We start from the raw sequence: 19,456 nt of genomic DNA, 5'->3' as shown, positions 1-19,456 counted from the left end.
CGCTCCAAGTCGCTCTTGATAGTCAGAGGCTGTCTAACAGAAAGTTCATGTAAAACCATTACTGAACACTGACAGGAAGGAACTGAGACAGGGGTGAGTGGTGTGTATTTGTGCAGAGGGAGAAGGAGGGAGGGAAAGAAGGAGAGAGAGGAAGAGAGAATGAGTTAGTCATCATCTTGCACAGACAACACCATAAGGGGGGCAGGTGCTTTGCATAATTGCAAAGATAGACATGCAGTGCACATACACACACACTTGCACGCGCAGGAGAAGTCTTTTTTGGTTTATATCCTATCATTTACAAGAACAGCTTTAAGTGATACTGTGTGCAAGTGAACCTTCTTGAATGGGTGAGCTCAGAGGGTTTAAGGTGGCAGAGCAGGAGCTTGGTAGGGGATGGGTTCAGAAGAAGGGTCACTCCTGAAGAGCAAAGGGGCATGGCAAGCAATGAAGCAGGCATGAATAGAAAAAGGACCCTGGGGAAAATGTCAGCTATATTGATTAAGCTTTGTTTCTCTTTGGGAGAAAGTGACATTTCTGCTATTAGGTCGTGGACAGATAAGTAGATGGCTCACTGCTTTCTGTTTGTGTCCATAGTGCTTACAGCACGTTTGACTAGAGGGTACCTGGAAGTCTCTCTGTTGCGTTATTACAAACAGGATAATTATGTTGGCTTTTTTTTTTTTTTAAAAAGCACCGACGTAGTGACATTGCTCTCTCCTTAGCAAGAAAGAGAGAGCATTTGTTGCCGTAGCTGTATGCTCTGATCAGACATAAATGATGGTGGAGTGATAAGCTTTCTGCTAGATTTCTTTCATCCTGCCCACCCTCTTCCCCAGCTCCAGTCCCCTTTTCTAGCTTTGCTCAGGGGACCTAAGTTCCTCTTCCCTGGTATCCCGTGTCTGTGGTACACCACCTTAGTGGCGTTGGCCGCTCTATGGTGGGGGACTGAGCAGGTGGGGAAGAAATTGCTCCCCCAATGCCTGTCCGCGTCCTCTCCTCAATAGCGAGGCTGTTTCCCAGCAACTCTTTCACAGGTTTTTCCCTTAAGTACCACCTCGGCAGAGCCCAGTGTCTCCCTCAATCCCGGCAGCCAGGCTGCCAAGCACCCCATACGACAACTATTGATACATCCTGTATCTGAGATGCAGAACACCCCGGGCGCCACGGAGCCTCCGCTCCCCTTCCTTAACTCTCACTAAAGGGGATTCTTCCCAAGCATCGATCGTATTGCAGATTAAATCTTTAGCCCTTGCATTTTTAAACCCTCCACCCCTAACCCTAACCGCCAGCTGCCCTCCAAAACAAAAAGCAAAAACACCTGTAAAATTAGCGAAAGCACGCGAACACCTGAAGAAGCGCAAGCGGGATTCACACCTGGACAAGTCCTGTGTGGCTTTAGTAGTCGGGAATAGCGCGGGCCCGACATGTCCTCCTCTCCCCGCGCCGACCACTTGACCCCCGAGCCCTGGAATCCCGCCAAGGTCCCGGGGGCGCGGGGTCAGCCAGGTCAGCGCCCGGGCAGCGCGGGGGCGCGGCGCGGCTCCCCTCCTCCCGCCCCAGCCCGCGCCCGCACCGCCGCCGCCGCCGCCGCAGCCGCCGCCGCCGCCGCCGCCGACGCCTCCCGGGCGGGCGCTCGGAACATCCCGCGCCGCGTCCTCCACGCCCTGGGCTCCCGCCCGCTCGCCCGCCCGCGGGAGCCGGGCCCGCGCCGCTGGCAGCCATCAAGTGGCTTGTTAAGGAAATGCAGGTGAGTGCTTGCGGCGGGGCGGCTGTTGTCGGAGACGTGGGGTGTGTGCCTGTGTGTGCGAGCGGGAGCAAGAGGGAGCGCGAGCTGCCGGGAGATGCCCGCCGCCTCGGCTCCCGGCCCCGCCGCGCCCACACCCGGCGGCCCGAGCGCGTGGGGCAGCGCCTCGCCCTGACGGCGGCTGGTCCCCCGGCTTCTCCGCCCGCCGCTCGCCGGCCTCCCCCGCCCCGCGCTCCCTCCCAGCCCGAGCCCTCCGGCTGCTCCTCCCCCTCAGCGTCCTCCCCTTCGCGCGGCGCTGACAGGCAGCCTCCGCGGGGAGAGTGCAGGTACTTTGCCGTCAGAATAATTTGTAGGACCCCGGCGAGCTTGCGGAGCGCCCTCATTTTCTCCTGTCTTCGCCCCCTCCCTCCCGAAAAGAAGACCCCACTTTTGAAACAATCAGAACCCGAAGCATCCGACCAAAGCCAAAGCCCGACGGGCGGCTGTTCTTGTGCTGTCCTTTCTTGCAGTTTATTCTGGGCCTGTGTGGAGTAGAAAGACAATTCTTTATTTGACTGGTAGGGGAGAAACAAGAAGACTCCTCAGGGTTTCCAAGGAGGACTGGAGCGGCTGCTTTAGTAAGTAAACTGTGCTTCTGTATTTCTTGTCTTAAATTGAGGCATATGCTGAATGAATGCTTTTCCCCCGATGGTATGGGCGGGCAGTTTGTTCGTTTTACCGGGGAAGAAGTTGATTTATATAACTTCACTAGTTCTTAATTGAGAAGTGGTTTGCTAAGCTTCTTTCTTTCTTTCTCTCTTTCTCTTTTCTTTCTTTCTTTCTTTCTTTCTTTCTTTCTTTCTTTCTTTCTTTCTTTCTTTCTTTCTTTCTTTCTCTGTCTGTCTTTCTTTCTGTCTTTCTTTTCTTTCTTCTTTCTTCCATTCTCTTTCTTTCTTTCTCTCTTTGTCTCTCTCTCTCTCTCTCCTCTCTCTCTCTCTTTCTTTCTTTTTTGGAAGAACATTGCATTCAGCAGACTTCAGTATCGGCAGTCTTGCTGGGAATCCGATTTTTTAAACGCTGATTGTTCAAGGGCTATGGGAAGCCTGGTTTGTGAAACGTTGGTTGGTTCTAAGATTTAAGGATGGTTTCCTTAAAAAAGCTTGAGCATTCTAACCCTACTGGTTTCCTTCTACTGCTAGCTTCAACCTCAGCCTTAATCCACACCAACTCTCATCCTTCTCTGACTTCACTTGGTTGCTTGTTTTATCTTTGGTTCTGAAGAGAGCTTGTTAAAAAAAAAAGAAAAAATTGGGTCAAGGGAAAGTTAATATAGCCGGTTTGAAAGACTGGAATAAAACCCTGCTGAGGTTTCTTTATGCTTGTAGGTAGAGGAGATGTGGAAGAAAATCTGGGAATTTTAGCCTAGTTTGTAAAAAACTGGATGAAATTAATTTGGAGAGGGAATGTGAAAAATGTTTTGGAGAGGGCAGGAGCTGAGGCTGTGACTTTGACACAGCAGGTTATAAATTGTGATGGGCTCAGCAGCCAGTGACAGGTTTAAGGTGTCTCCTAGGGCTGAATATCTCTGCATCAAAAACTTTTGCAGGTGGTATTCCTCTTGGGGCTAACATCACCATGTCAGTGGCTGCAGCATTTCTGTAAAAACAAGTAGGACACTCTTCCTCTCTCTGTGAAAGGGTTAATATCTTAAAATTTAAAAAAGAGAGATATACAGTCTAACATTTGCCAGTATTTTGTAATATCTAAATAAAACCTTTGTGTTATGTCAGGAAAAATATAGTTGAGTCAGTCTGTTTTGCACAAGAGGGAGAGAATCAATAACATTTCAGCATTTTTTTTTCCCTTTATCACTGCCAAATGGATTCTGAATCTAATTCTTCTTGCATTGTTACATATACAGTAGATACAGTAGGAATTGCAGTTTAGTTAAAACAGAGGTGATTTTTAACAAATTAAAACTTCTTTGACATAATAGCATTCATATTGACTAGTGTAGAATAGTGATTAGGAAAAGTTTTTCTGTTTTATCTTTAACTTTCAACTTTCTGTGTTAGTATAATATACACTTTTCTAATCAAATCCTTTCAAGAGTTAGAAACCAGACTGAAAATTAAAATCACTTATCTCACAGATTATTTTTAACCAAACACCTTACTATCAAATAATACCTGAGGGCTTTCTTATATTTAATTGCTGATGATGGTAAAGTGAAAAACAATTACCTTTATATTTACTCAAGTAAATATATAAAAGCAGCTAAATTCATTTGGCATTGATTTTTAAAAATTTAAGAGTGAACTAATGTACAGTGGTATAAAAAAGGGAAAGCTCTTTTTAGAGTTGTTATGGTTATTCAATATCAGAAGCTCTGAATATCTTGGGACATAAGTTTTGGGGGTAATGAAATAACAGTAGGACAGTTGATGAATTTGTTGACATGAAGTTACCATACATGGAAATCATTTTGGATAGATATATCATTGTTTCTTGTATATTACTTTATTTTCTATCCAAATGTGTTTTCTTAGACGTATTACTGCTCTCAGCTGCCATTTCTATCATTGGTTTAAAGTGAATTTAAATAATTTAAAATGAAGCCCTTGGTTGATCAGATTTGAATTATAGCAAATGACCTCTACTCATTTGTGACCTCAAATATCTGAAAGCATACTTGATGTTTGAAAAAATAATTATTGAAAAATAAAAGGTGAGTTTGTACTGAGGTAGTCAAATTTTAGAGTGGTTCAAACATGTTATTACCTATATTACTGTTAGACACATATTCCACAGAAGAAGAACAGGACAGAATTGTTCATCCTGTTTGAATTTCTGAAAGATTTACACTTAACATGAAAACTAATCTGACACAGATTCTGTCTCTAATTATGTCATAGTGCTGAGGAAGATAGCCTGAATTAAAACCATTTCTAGTAAAGCTTGCACATATTATATTTGATCACTGTCTCTATGTAATAAGAGAGAAAAAAGTCAAAGCTGGATGGGGCGATTCAGTTGTCAGGTTTTTTTGCCACCAGCTTTTTGTGCAATACAGAGGTGGTTGCAACTTTAAAGTTGAAAAAAGAAAGTTGCTGATGTCAGCAGTAATGTGTTTTATTATGCAATTGTTCTTGTTATTCAGATCAGATCATGGCCCTATGAAATACATAAGCAGTCTACAGGGAATGAATGATTAATTCCTCTAAACGTGTGCTTACTAAAGGAGTTCTTACTAATTAAGTGCTGTATACATGCATTTGCTTACAGTTGCAGTTGGTGAGGGCAAACATACTTTTCTTTCTCTTAATATTAACGTAGAATTTACAGATGTAGTCCTGTAAATATCATTACTTAAAGGTGGTTTTGTAGACCACATGGTCTTACATTTTAGGGAACCCTTAAATGTGATTATTATTTTCTTAAAACTTTTAATTTAGAAAGTAAGACATTGTTAAGTAGATGTGATTTTGGAAGGCTAAACTGTGGTTAAAAATTACTTTGTTTTTCCCTCTATGAAATGACATCCTTTCTCTCCTGTGTACTACTAGTAGGGTGCAGATGCAACCTGCAAGGGCAAAGGACATTTTTCTTTAGTGAGGTTAAGTATAAGAGAAAAGCTAAAATATTGCTGGTTTATATAAAATAATTAGCTGGATACTATTGAAATTTTAGGAATGGCTACTAGTGCACATGACAGTTGTGGCTACCACTGGTGTAAATTGTTTTGCTGTTAGAAAAGTAATATTGATGTAACTTCTGATACTTCTGCATTTCTAAGACTGGCTTATGGGAGTAGGTGGGGAATGGATGGATTTTATATGGTAATTTGAGAGCAGGTGGCCTGAAATGCATGTTACACATTTCAAATTCACTCACCCAAAATCTTCTTTTTAGACATTTCTGAAAAATATGTGACTTGCAAAATTGCCTAATTGAATATCTATCAATATGGCTTTATCTATGAATCTCAAATTTAATACCACAAATAACTAAGATTCCTCCGTTGTTTGGAGAAAATACCTCAATTTCAGTTATGTCTTTTTGGACTTACACTTATACTGAATTTAATAAACTTTAGCAATGCAAATTATATGAACATATATATTTGATAATGCTAATTTAAAAGTTATGGTGAATATTGGATGAATTGGATTTTGTATCCAGTTGAGTGCCTTTTGAATTCATTTATCTCCTTATATATTTAAATACAAATTTTTTATGACTACTGTCAGTTCAGTCAGTTTTAATCAGGCTTTTCAAAAGCAATTTGCCATCCATGAAGAATAAATGGATTTCCACTGGTACAATTAAAAAATGTATATGTTAACTGTACTTGCAATAATGGTTATGTTTCTTCAAACCCTTTAAAACTGTGTTGAATGAAGGAAAATGAATGAAGAACCAAAAATGAACATTACCCACAAAGTGAACATTTATGTGATTGTAGAATCAGAAGTTTTGAGTTTTCCTCTCACCGTTATAATTGGCTGTGTGACCCCAGGGAGGTAACCTGGACTCTCTGTACCTGGGTTTTCTTCTCTGTAGAGAAATTGGCCTACAATTTGAGAATATTTCAATAACAGAATCTGAGAAACAAGCTAATGTAATTACTAATATAGTTAGTATTAGTGTTTAGCAAATTGTTGAATTACACTATGGCAGCTTGAGAATCTATGTAGGAGTTGGGGCAGCCATCTTGTTTGAAGGATGGCTAAGGAAATTGTTCTGAAGCCATGTTGGAAGTGCTTGGACACTGTTGCTATGTAGATTGAATGTTTATTTGGAGTGGTTTTAAAGGAGGAGGATGGAGATTATGGAAGGAAGGGGGCTGATTAAATTTTCTCTAAACCACCCTTCCCTCTTGCTACTGAAAGAATATTGTATAAATAAGTGTTTTTGGATTTGTTACTCTATTCAGTACCAGAGGGTATGAGAAGATAAAAATAAGAGAAATTGTTTCGTCTCTTTTGACATCCTTTTTACTTCTCTTAATTACTTCATGTAAGCTATCTTACAATGTCATGTTTAGATAAATATGCACAATTGAGGTCAACTCATATTTTTTTCTGTGATACCTGTTATAGATGTCACAGCTAGAAGAAACCATAGAAAAATTTATTTCAACCCCTATATTTTAAAGACAAAACTAAAGACTTCAAAGATTGAAAACTATAAAGGTGACATAAATTTCTGAAGTTCACAGAGAGGCTTTCCATCACAGAGCAATAGTATCTAAGATACTACATTGGCAAGAAAACACACAGACAGTCATTTATATACCTGTTAGTAAATTATAAGTTAAAAAATCTCATTGATAATGTAGGATGCATTTCATTTAAAAATATTTTATAGGGATCAAACTTCTCATCATGGAAAATGAACACAGAGAAAGAATACATATGGTGTTAATTTTCAGTGCTGTTTTTAAAATAGAAAAAGCCAATAATTTATACAGTTAAAAATTGTAGATACAATTTATCTAGATACAATTCATGTTATTTAACTGATGAAATCGGAAACTTCCTCCCCTCTAAGAAAATCAGTGTGCCCAGTCCTTTCCTTTTCTGACAGAAATCTCTGAATGGTAGCAAGTGACCTATATTTTTATAAATGTTTTACGTTTTAAATCATGGGAGACCGAGAGATCATGCTATATTTAAAATTTGTTTACTTTTGAATGCAAATTATGGCTGATTAATTATAGAGAGTGTATTTGCTTTTCTTTGTGTGTATTTGCATGCGTGCCCGTGTGTATGTGTGTGTGTGTTTAAATACATGTGTTCAAGATGGAAATTAGTGAAAATAGTGTGCTTAAAATTTTAGAAGTGTATATACAATAATTGAGTTGTCAAAGAGAACATATATTAGGGTGTACTGTATCAAATTGCTCTCTGATTAGTCCTTAAATCAAATGAAATTTCAACAATATACCATTTTACCAAGGCCTTCTGCCTTGTAATAATTTCATATATTTTCTAAATACCACATTATAATAATTAAATATTCTTAAGGTTGAGATGTATAGAATTGCAGAGAACATGATTGCTGTTCTTTTACATGTGCTGTTATGGACCTTACTTACCTGGTTAAGTGTATGTACTTATATTAGGTGCTAAAAAGGAAAGGAACAAATTTGTATTTGATTATAACATGGTTGGTGACTTAAAAGCAGCCATCTTTAACCTCAAATTAAATGTGTATAATTTTAACTGGGATGCCTTGTTGTAAGATTCATTGCATATATGATGCTATCTGATTTACTTTGTCAAAGAACAAAAAATATTACACTTAAATGCAGAATTAGTGAACTTTTACAAAAAATCCATTTTAAGAATGCAAATATGTAAGCAATCAGCTACACAAGTCTATTAATGCATTTATTGTATTGGGACCCCTGTGAATTATACTTTTCAAAGACTACCCAAAGTTATATTTCTCAAATATAGTTTGTACTGTTGAAAAATAGACCTTTTCAGCAGTTACAAGAACAGACAACAAAGCCTGTTAAGCATGTGTGCACATAGACCTCTTTACTACTTACCCACTAAACACATGTATTATGGGATTTATATCATAGGATATACTCCTGTTTCTTTCATTAGATTGTCTTGGGACAAAGGCCTAGAACATGGCTTCCTTCCAGTTCTAGGAAAGGTTAATTTTTTAAAAAATTATTTATTTATTTATTTATTTATGGCTGTGTTGGGTCTTCGTTTCTGTGCGAGGGCTTTCTCTAGTTGTGGCAAGCGGGGGCCACTCTTCATCGCGGTGCGCGGGCCTCTCACTATCGCGGCCTCTCTTGTTGCGGAGCACAGGCTCCAGACGCGCAGGCTCAGTAGTTGTGGCTCACGGGCCTAGCTGCTCCGCGGCATGTGGGATCTTCCCAGACCAGGGCTCGAACCCGTGTCCCCTGCATTGGCTGGCAGATTCTCAACCACTGCACCACCAGGGAAGCCCCTAGGAAAGGTTAATTTAGAATACATACCAAGAAAAAATAAGAGCAGTAGTGTGTTTCCTATTTTTAAATGAACTGGTCTAGGCCACTTGTCCAAGACATTTATTTAGGTAGGAAAAAAAAATACTCATCCATGCTATATGCCTGAGATGTTGTCCAAGTACAGTGACCTAGAATCTATATGATCAAGATCATAGATTGTACTTAGAGGTAGAATGAAGGATGTAGAGCGGAGAGGATGGAAGAAAGGAGAGACTTATTAATCTTGCCTTAGAAACCATATTCTTCCACTTTTTATTCTTCCCACAAATTGGTTTCAAACTTCGAGATATGACTTTTCACCTTGGAGTAGATGGTCATCAGATTAGCAGGGAATCTGGCTCATACCTTCACTGTGCCATAGTCCCAGGTTTTGCCGTTGCTACCTTGTATCCATCTGGAACCGTTTAGGAGGTTAGTTTATCAGTTCCTGATCTGTATTAATTCCTCTTTGCTTTTGCCACAAAAATCAAGGACAGGAAAATACAGGCACCGTATGCACTACTCCTAGAAGTTACGTTCTCTTCTGTTTCCCAGCTTGGATATATTTTCAAGTCAGAATCACTAGTCAGGATTATGCAATATGTACCACATGGCGGCATAACCCATATAACACTTGATCCCCAAATATTTATTGTCTCCAGTGTGCCAAGCAACGCTGAGTAAACACTCGTACGGCAGCAATATAAAATTGCCCAAATTGCGACCATCTTATATTCTTATGAAATGTTTCCCCATTATCAAGAATTTTTTTTTTTTTATTCCATGGAGAAAACGTAATCTCCCTAAAGAATCTCTTCTCTTAAATCACAGGAAAATTTCTCGGTACATGGCTTCTTTTATCATTTCCCCCTGCTCATTGGCTGTCATCCTGAGTCAGAGGCATCTCTTCTGGAAGCTGGGTGGAATCCTTTTTGCTTATGTAGCAGCTGTAGGCTATGCTGTATTCCACTGCAAAGTTGACATCTTTCAACATCTTCAGAGCTGGATTACTCCAATGCTAATTGGTCATGTTCCCCACTCTCCAAAGTTCCAGAGAGGCAGGCAGTAGGGTATGATAAGCATTTCACTCTACCCTCCTCATATTGACAAGATATGGAAAACACAAATAATTCTCCAGACCACTATAGCAGTTTATAGTCCATGTACCAATCCCTTGTATTTCCAAATTCATGGGGTACAATACAAGTTATAGTCAAGGATCGTGTTGTTTCAGTTGTAACCAAAGCATCATTGGAGAAGTGTATTGGTTTTACCGGGAAAGAGAACAGAGAAAAAGAGAGGAAATTCTACCTGTACATTTTGATGTGTGGCTTATTTTCATAAGCGGTCTTATAATATGTACTTTGGATCAAATAAAGAGGAAGACAAAAGTGAAATTTAAATTTTTAGAAACTTACTTGGATTGTTAGATATCTTTGGAGTTAAAAATTTACCATAAATTCACCTCTTGATTTCTCTAGTTTCTGATTTAATTTTAAAGAGTTTCTGTTTTTATTCTTCTTAAGAGCCCTTATCAAAGATACTGTACTACTCAACAGTAATATTTGAAAAACTGTCCTGAGACAGTATATTGTTTCACCTTCAAGGAAACTTTTACATTTCTAAATTTTAATGCTGGACTATGTGCATTAAAAAGATAGGAAAGTGTCTTCCCATCATTTGTTATTTTCCATTTTATTTTATAATATACTCACTTAGTTCTTAATTAATATTTATTAATGGTATTTATTTCAGTGGATCATTGCTTGTAATTTTAGTGTGTAAGGATGTCCGGTGGCTTCTCCTCTGAATGGATGTGTTCATTCTGTGTCATTTGTGCTATCCATTTGTTGCCTCCTAGGAAATATATGTGGTTAGCTCTGTAAGACATGTCTTAGCCTCATCATTTATACCTGTGTGGTTCAAGACAACAGGGCTTTCTTGTGGTAGAATTGTGTGCTCTCAGGATTGAATTCAGCACTTCAGTGTCTCGTTTCCCTGCCCCTCAGGATGGCATGCCTTCCTCTTGTGTGTTTTTTTTTTTTTTTTTTTTTTTTTTTTTGGTGCTTTCTATTTTCCCATAGACCACCTCCATTGTGGAAAGTTGCCAGACTTAATAACATAAATTACACATTCCCTAAGACACATTGATACTTTCTGGCTTTTTGAAGTAGTACATCTAAAGAAATATTCTAATTGTAATATGTATATATATAATATATACAATATATATATGCTCTGTGTGTCTGTGTGTTTATATATATGCTGTTTTCAGAGAAAGAAATTTCAAGCAATATTTATTTTGGTGTGAAATCTTATGGGCTGAACCTGGAGATGAATCTGTTTATGGAGCTAGGTCAGAAGAGATCATGTGTTTCCTACTAGAGCAGGCTTCCTTTCTCCCTTATTCAATAGGAAATGAGTATCTCTTCCCATTTCTATTTCTACTGCCAAGTTTCCCTTTTTTGCTCATTTCCTTTGATCTTAGTAGGAACCTGGTGCCACAGCTACACAGGGATGACTCTATTGGTCACGTGAGAATATAAAAGTGTATATTGTTAAGACTTGTTAATAGATTACACCATTTTTTGTATTGTGCAGTTCCCTTACATCTCAGTCATCGCTCTCATCGATGTAACAATCTACATTTTATGACTAGTCCATCACTTCTTATGGTTCTAATTATCACTTCTTATTACATTAAAAGAAAGAAGCAATTTTTGTCCCTAATCAGTGATGGCATCGTGGGTTTTGGAATTTTTTTGTCCTGTGGAATCTTCTCATGAGCTCTGAAAAAACCTTAAGATAGAAGGTGATAATAATAGCTAACATTTATTGACTCTTTAATGTATACCAGTCAGTATTTTAAGTGCTTCATGGGCATTAACTCACTTATTCTCACCTCAGCCCCATGGAATCAGTACAGTTATTATCTTTAATTTACAGATGAGGAAACTAAAGCACATAGAAGCAAGGGAAAGTTGCCCATTGTAGCATATCAAGTGAAGCACCTTTGTGCTCTGCCTGCACATCCCACATTTTAAACCACTTTGCTATATTGGCATTTTGACATAGATTTATATGTTCTCCCATATGTACAACATTAGTATATAAGAATTCCACAATCGCATAGGTTTTATATATCAAATGTGGAAAACATGAGGTATCCCGGCTTTGCTTTTATGATACAATTCCTTTAAAACGAAGCCAACACAAATTATTGTAAGTAAATGATAACATACAGGAATGGAACATCGTGAAAGTGTTGCTCAGGGAAACAAAGAAGTGAGGACAAACCACACCAAGGCCAACTATCTCCAGATAGCTCTTGCCAAAGTTGAGTGTGTAAGGACTGTGCAAATGCTTTAGAGTGTATTCCTTTTCTTTTCTTTTTTAAAAATTTTTATTGGAGAATAGTTGATTTACAATGTTGTGTTAGTTTCTGCTGTACAGCAAAGTGAATCAGTTATATATATACATATGCCCATGCCTTTTTAGATTCTTTTCTGATATAGGTCATTACAGAGTAACTCTACTGAGTAGAGTTCCCTGTGCTATACAGTAGGTCCTTATTAGGTATCTATTTTATATATAGTAGTGTGTATTTCTTTTCTTCCTTGGAGAGTGTTGATCTGGTAGAAAGAGACCTGATGTGCTCTCTGTTTTTGCCAGTGGTGTCCCTCCAAGCTCAGGTCCCTTCTCAGGAGTAGGTTGAGCAAGGTGGTTCCCACCAAACAGGCAGGCCCCTATAGACTCTTGGCCATAGATTTTATGCTGCATCAGCTTTTTACATACCTTGTTACACTTAGTGACTGGTGACCAAGAGCCACAATTTTTGAGAATCAACCAAGATGTTTGAGTCAGTTTGTCTTATGTAGAAGGCATAGCAGAATAGAAATGCAAAGGCAGGGAAGATGAGCTCAGATGTACCATGGAGTGAGATTTAGGGTCAAGAGGGCCCCATCTACCAGTGCTTTAATGAATGCTTCCCATGATAATGACATGAGACTGGCATAACTAACTGGTACAAAGTATAATATAAGTGTTGCTGATTGTAAGCATTAAAGAAATTAAGAAGAGGAAAACCAAAAATTGGTCCTGTAAGAGTCATTTTAATAACAATTATTTTTGTGAACTCTTACTATTTATGTCTCATTGCCATGTAGTCTGGGTATTATTTACACCATTGCATCACATTGGATTAAATTCATTGTAATTTTCATTTGATGGCAATAGTAAATTACTTTTGCTTTTCTTTTTTTTCCAGTGTGTTGATCACTTTTCTTGAATTTTTGCATGACCGCTTACTTGAAACTTAAATTGAGGGAATATGAGTTACAGCATAAATCATGATTTAATTGTTAGATTATAAGAATTGAAAAGTTAAACTATTACCTGTACATTAACCAAATTTAAAAATGTTGAATAAAATAATCTTAGTAAACATTTATTTGGTTTCTAATATATGAGAAATGCTCGATGCTTATTGGTGGAAATCTGGTGCCCTAATTTTGAAAGGACATGAGAAATATCTTAGATGTTCTGTAAAATTATCATAAATTTGTGATGTTTTAAAAAATCAAACTAAATAAAATATTAGCTATACACTTGTCAAGTTATAATTTTAATTAATACCACAATATGGCAAAGCATATACAAAAAATTGCATGTTCCCTATATTGAGGGAAATACATAATACCAAAAATAGAAAGTTAAAGTTATTTTATGACTCATATTTCAAGAGGCACAAACCTCTTCCTTTCAGGTGTGAAAGATATGGAAACACTTAATGAACAAGTTTATTGGATTATCTTTTCCCCCCAAGGTCTTCCTGAAGTCTTTCCTCCCTAAGGTGTTCTGATTACTTGCCAAGAAAATTCAATGGATTTTCCTTTCTAAGTGAGAATTGAGGAGTAGAAAATGTGCCAAACTGGGCAGTTCTGTGATGCAAACTTGTCCCCTGGAGACCTTTGTAGGACTGCTAAACTGTTAAAATGCTTGTTACAAGCAAGGGTTTGGCCTTCTGTCCCTGAAAAGCTTGTAGGAGGAGCAGTGGTCAAGAATAAAAAACAAAGAAACCCTGGACTCTTTCACGCATTGGCAATAATATCTTTCTATTTTTTTTGATTTATGAACAAAGAAGACATAATCTTCAGATCCAAAGTGTTTTTAAACGGGTAGTCCTAATTATTACTAAAATGTAATATACTCATTATATACAGTATAATTTGCATATACAGTATGGGTTATACAAGATACCTTGGATTAGATCTCTGCAGGCAAACAAATGTAATAGGTCCAGAAAATTAGCTAAAATAAGCAGAATCTGCAACTTCAAGAGAGTAAAGTTTTTTAAAGGTCTGGGTTGTCTCATCAAATTTGTGCCAGCATCCACCTTTATCTCAGTGGGGTCCTACCACAAAAATGATAACTATCAGTGAGCAAGCTCTGTCAGGCCCACCCTGTATTATTTACTAAAATTTCCCCCATGCCATAATTTTGCTTCAGGGTCTTACCAAATTGTCGTATTCCATTCAGGCTTATGGAATGGAATTGTCATATTCCATTCTATAACAAAAATACCATAGACTGGGTAGCTTATAAACAACAGAAATTTATTCCTCACAGTTCCGGAAGCTGGCATGTCCAAGGTCAAGGTGCTGGCAGTTTTGGTGTCTGGTGAGAGCCCATTTCTTGGTTAGTAAACAGCCTTCTTCCTGCTGTATTCTCACATGGTGGAAAGGGCAGGGGAGCTCCCCGCAATCTCTTTGTAAGGGCACTAATTCCATTCATGATGACTCTATCTTCATGACCTACACCTCCTAAAAGTCCCACCTCCATATACCATCACATGGGGGAATAGATTTCAACATAAGAATTTTGGAAGGATGCAACATTCAGTCCATAGCACAAATCTTACCTGGATGACTACTTCCTGTCTTCCTACTTCTACCTTATCTCCTCTATTCTTTTCTCTGCCACCAAAAGATATTTTTTTTTTTCAAAATGCAAATCTGATCATGCTTAAAGCATTAAAAGATTCTTTATTGCCTGGAGTATAATGTTAAAAGGAAAACTTAGTGTGCCATAAACGGACCTTCCTGACTCAGGTTGCAAACTACCTTTTCATCATTATTTCTTGCCTTCTCCCCTGCTGCACTATGTACTCTATAATAAAGCCATACAAACACACTGAAGTTAACAATTGAATAATTTAGGTAGCTTATGATGAAAATGATAACGATGATGACGATTTATAATTGCTTTTTCCTTGTTGAAGAGGCTTCTCAAATTTTGCACTATTACATGTATGTGTCCTTCAGACACTAATTTTTAATCTGATTTCAGAGTATCATGAGTATCCGTTCCAGCCAATGACATATATACAATAGAATGCCAAATTTGAGGGACTTCTTTCTTTTTGTGGCTTTGCTCAAGATGAACCACCTACTATATTATTTCTGCACAACAAATCGATCAGTTTTCTGTTGTTTCCCAGCAGCGGCCAGTATCTGCCATACTAAGTAATGATCTCTAGCAAAATTTTATGTTGTTTCCCCTGCCAACTCCAAAGTGGTCAGCCTCCTTTGGCTTACCATCCTGGAACTGTGTGGGTTTCTTACTGTAGCCCAGCCCTCATAAGAACAGACTCTGCTGCTCACAGCTTGGCTGGGCTCCAGGTCTTTGTTGCTGGAAATGCTACTGTAACATCTGTTGGGTATGGCATGTATGTAGTTACTGTCATCAATCTTAAGAATTTGGGTGCACTTTCCAGGATCGTGGCACACATTGTATAACATGAAATCTGTCTTGAAGAGAATGTTGCAGATCAAAAGGGGAAACAGTTCATGATATGTTTTTACAATGTAGCTTTGATATTAAGAACTTCCAAAAAACCTTTGTTGGATATTTAGATAACATATGACTGCTTTTCTGTTGAATTACCAGGTAGAAATTATTTTTTAAGGAAATTTGTTTATAGAAGGGCTTGAAAAAAATCATTGATTTTTTTAATCCATTTTGTCTTAGGAAAGGTACCCCAGATTTTAAAGTGATATATCTTAAGATGAAGTAAGTATGTAATCACAGCTTCCATGTCTGCATTTTTAGTGACCTTTGAAAATATTGCATGAACCCCTTTTTAGACTACACATCCAAAATATTGTGATGACTGCAAAAATATTGATTGGATCCATATTAATATATTTCTGTGGTCTAAAGAGCCCATTTTATTGGATCTGCTTCTTTGTATCAGTAACTAAAGCTGATAATTATTGAGTCTGATCTGTTGGGGAGATTGGAAGGAAGGACTGGGAAGGGGGAAAGCTGAGTAGAAGAGGAAAGAATCAAGATGTTAGTGCTGAAAACTTCACAAAACTGAAGGGGAAAAAACGCCTATTTTTTTGGAAAATAGAGTAATCTTGAGTTATTGCAATCTATGCAAAATCTCAGAATTGAGTTCTCTGATTAAGTAACTTAACAGCCACGTGATCACTGGAATAGTTTGGAAAATTATAAAATATTCATGACCAAACTTTGAAAAAAGTTGCAGTATTTGTCCTGGTAAGCAGTTGGTTGTTCATTTGTTTGTCTTTTCCCGTAGAGTAACCAATCTAAGAATTCTAGAGCCCATCACCCACATTTTGGCTCATCTATCGGTATTCCTAATTGATTTAAAATTAAATGAATTTAAAGTACTTATTAACCCATATGGTACACTTCAAAAAATAAATCCGTAGTAAATAATTATAAAGAGTCAGCATTCAACATTATACAAGTTAGATTACACACTAAACCTTTATAACTGTGTGACCCCAAAACAAAGTATCTGAAATGAAATAGAAACATTTTTCTTACATAATAGTCCTCAATTGAGTGGCCCAGGCTGATGGGATGACACTTATTTCACAAGGACATTCATGGACCCAGGTTTCTTCCATCTTGATGCTCAGCCATTACCTAGAGAGGAGTCCTTATATTCAGGGTCAAATTTAGATAATAAATAGATAGGAAGTTAAGGGAAACAGCGTTGCTTTAAGGGAATTTCCATTCCAGTTCCATTGAATCTAGTCATATGGTCATATCTGGCTGCAAGGGAAGCTGGGCAATGTAGTGCCTAGCTGGGTGGCCAGGTACCTAGCTAAATTGGGGAGTTGCTTCTATTAAAAGGGGGAAGAGGAGAACAGATACTGAAGAAGTTAGTATTCTCCACTTTAGTTATTTACACCTTATAAAAAAATTGGTGAGAACTTACATTGTCTCCCTTCTTTTCTTTATATCTTGCACAATTTTTCTATACTCTGAATCTAAAATAGGTAGATGAGATGTTTTGTCATCTATTCTGTTGTTTGGATTAGCAAGAAAAAGTCTAGGTGAAAACATTTAGTATTACTAATAATGAACAAGAGGCTCCATGATATTCAATACCAAATTTTTATAATTATTTTTTCAGAATTAAATGTGAAATTAGAACCCAGGTAACTTAACTGACATTGCAGACTTCTGTTCAATAAAGAATGTGTCTGGACTTCTGTAAAATTTTAATTTATTTTATACAGAGAATCACCTAAAAATGTAAAACTTTAAAGAAGATTGCTAACTTGTTGCAGCTATTTTTTCTTTTTAACCTTCATTTTCCTTCCATGATAGTGAATTTATCTGTGCTGTGTGGGTTGAGGTCACAAACAGAAATCATGGGCTGAGCCTTATTTGCTTTAAATTATGATAGTAGGTCAATTCCTTTTTCTGAAGACACATCTACTTTGAGCTAAGAAATTCAAAATACGTAATACTTACAATAAAAATGAATACAGTGTCTGAGATGAAATCAAAGAATGAGTTAATAAAAACATAGAATTGATACTTTACAGTTACAATCCATGTCTTTTCAGGTTTTGTAAAATTTTCTGCCTTTAGAAAACTGAGCCTCAGTCTGTGGCTTGCTGGTCACTTCATACACAGTGCAGTTGTCTGATAAGACTATCTTTGTTTCTGGTGAATCCTGCTGGTAAATTTGATGAGGGCAGCAAATGCCTGAATCTTGCATCACACCCATCCATCAGGAATGCATTAGTCTTCATGCTTTCCCAGTGAAGAATTTTTATGAAGTTGTCCAGGGAATCAGAATAAAATGATAACTTATAGCAGGCCCACCTGGAAAGACCCAATATTCAATGGAAGTCATGTTATGTTGGTAATATACACTGTAGAATTACTTATGAGAAGGTGTAAAATGCTTCTTGCTGACATTCTAGCTATAAATAATGCAAGAGTAAACACTTTAATAATTTCAATTAATTCTGAAGTGTAGCTTTAATTTTTCTAATTACAGCCGATATTCCTAAATCTGGGACTTCTGGCGGAAGTTAATGAAATCTTTGCTTACCATTGCAGTTATATTATAGAACTTGCTGTTGAAGTGCAGGATGCTTTAATTAAAAATATTTTCTAATCTAAGATGTGCTGTTTTAATGCCTTAAAAAAGTTTCAAGTCGTGCATTATTTTAAAATGGATCTTAAATGAATCCAACTGCATTTTTTGATTTCTGTTGATTTGGTATTTCAATGTTAATAAAATGCCAATTTTTCTTCATAGAGTCAAATGGTGACTCATTGAATTAGTTCAGTAAATTCATTTGAAGAATGAAACTCTGATAGTGCTCAATGTATGTTTATACAAAGAATAGTTTTTTATCAGTTTGCTTTGGATAGAAAAAAAATAAGTTATTAAATTATTACAGGCTATAAATAAAGTATTTAACAAGTATATTTGCATGTGCTAAAAATTTTAATGGACAGTCTTGGTACCAAATAATAACATGCTTTGTTACCAATAGTATGGATAATAAGCAAGGACATAAAAGGGCTCCCCCCAAATTTCTTCCCCAAATATGTTATTTGGTGCCAAATAAACTGTTTAACACATGTATTTGCATATTCTAAACAACCTTCAGGGACAATTATGGTACCAAATAATGACATGCTTCATTACCAATAGTACAGATAATAAGTAAGGGCATTAAAAAGGCTCCCCCCAAGTTTCTTCCCCAAATATATTATTATTCGGTACCAAATAAACTATTTAACATGTGTATTTGTATATGCTAAATAATCTAATGGACAATCTTGCCACCAAATAATAGCATATTTGCAGGAGAAATTTTGAGGGAGCCTTTTATATTCTTATTATCTGTGCTGTTGGTAATGAAGCATGTTTTTTCATGCAATGCTTTGTGTCTCATTTGCTATTATAATAGCAAAAAATAAATCAAAGACCATGATGTAACTAGAGAAAATCCTTTAATAATCATGATACAAAGATAGCTATACAATGTCTTTAGCCTTTTTGGATCATTCTTTTTAGAAACACTCATAAATTTTTCATGTTTGATTTGATTTACTTGGCAAAAGTTACATATACTACCTAGGACTTGGTCTTTATTACCAGTCAGATATATCATGTTTGCACCTGTTATACTTATTCTCATACACTGTAACCAAATGTTATTCTAATAGTAAATTCAAATACTCTGAACAACTGTGAGGCTTGTAACTTATAGTTTAACTAATTCTTATATGTATAAATTATATATTTCCTAACAAAATAAGTTATTTTTCTGTAACTTCAATTCTTGACCGCTAGCTTCTCATTTTTCACATTTTACCAGTTCTTCAAGGTATTCACCATTATACCCAATTTGGAGTCAAAGGTAAATTTAACCAGTGCTCCATTTAAC

The 19,456-nt window shown here is 37.2% G+C and overlaps 1 protein-coding gene across 2 annotated transcripts in view; it reads left to right on the top strand.

The window, feature by feature from the left end:
* Window positions 1-2,068: 2,068 nt before the first annotated feature.
* Window positions 2,069-19,456, top strand: part of PTPRD (protein tyrosine phosphatase receptor type D) — a 2,148,784-nt gene continuing 2,131,396 nt past the window's right edge. The window contains exon 1 of one of the 2 annotated variants that reach the window (XM_082470803.1): window positions 2,069-2,364. The gene's annotated coding sequence lies outside the window, so the exon portion shown is untranslated. The remainder of the gene's footprint in view (window positions 2,365-19,456) is intronic. The other variant, XM_082470804.1, reaches the window with a different exon arrangement.

This window comes from Balaenoptera physalus (genome assembly GCF_965194825.1).
Source record: "Balaenoptera physalus genome assembly, chromosome: 7".
Lineage (NCBI taxonomy): Eukaryota > Metazoa > Chordata > Mammalia > Artiodactyla > Balaenopteridae > Balaenoptera > Balaenoptera physalus.
This window is presented reverse-complemented; position numbering and strand designations above follow the sequence as displayed.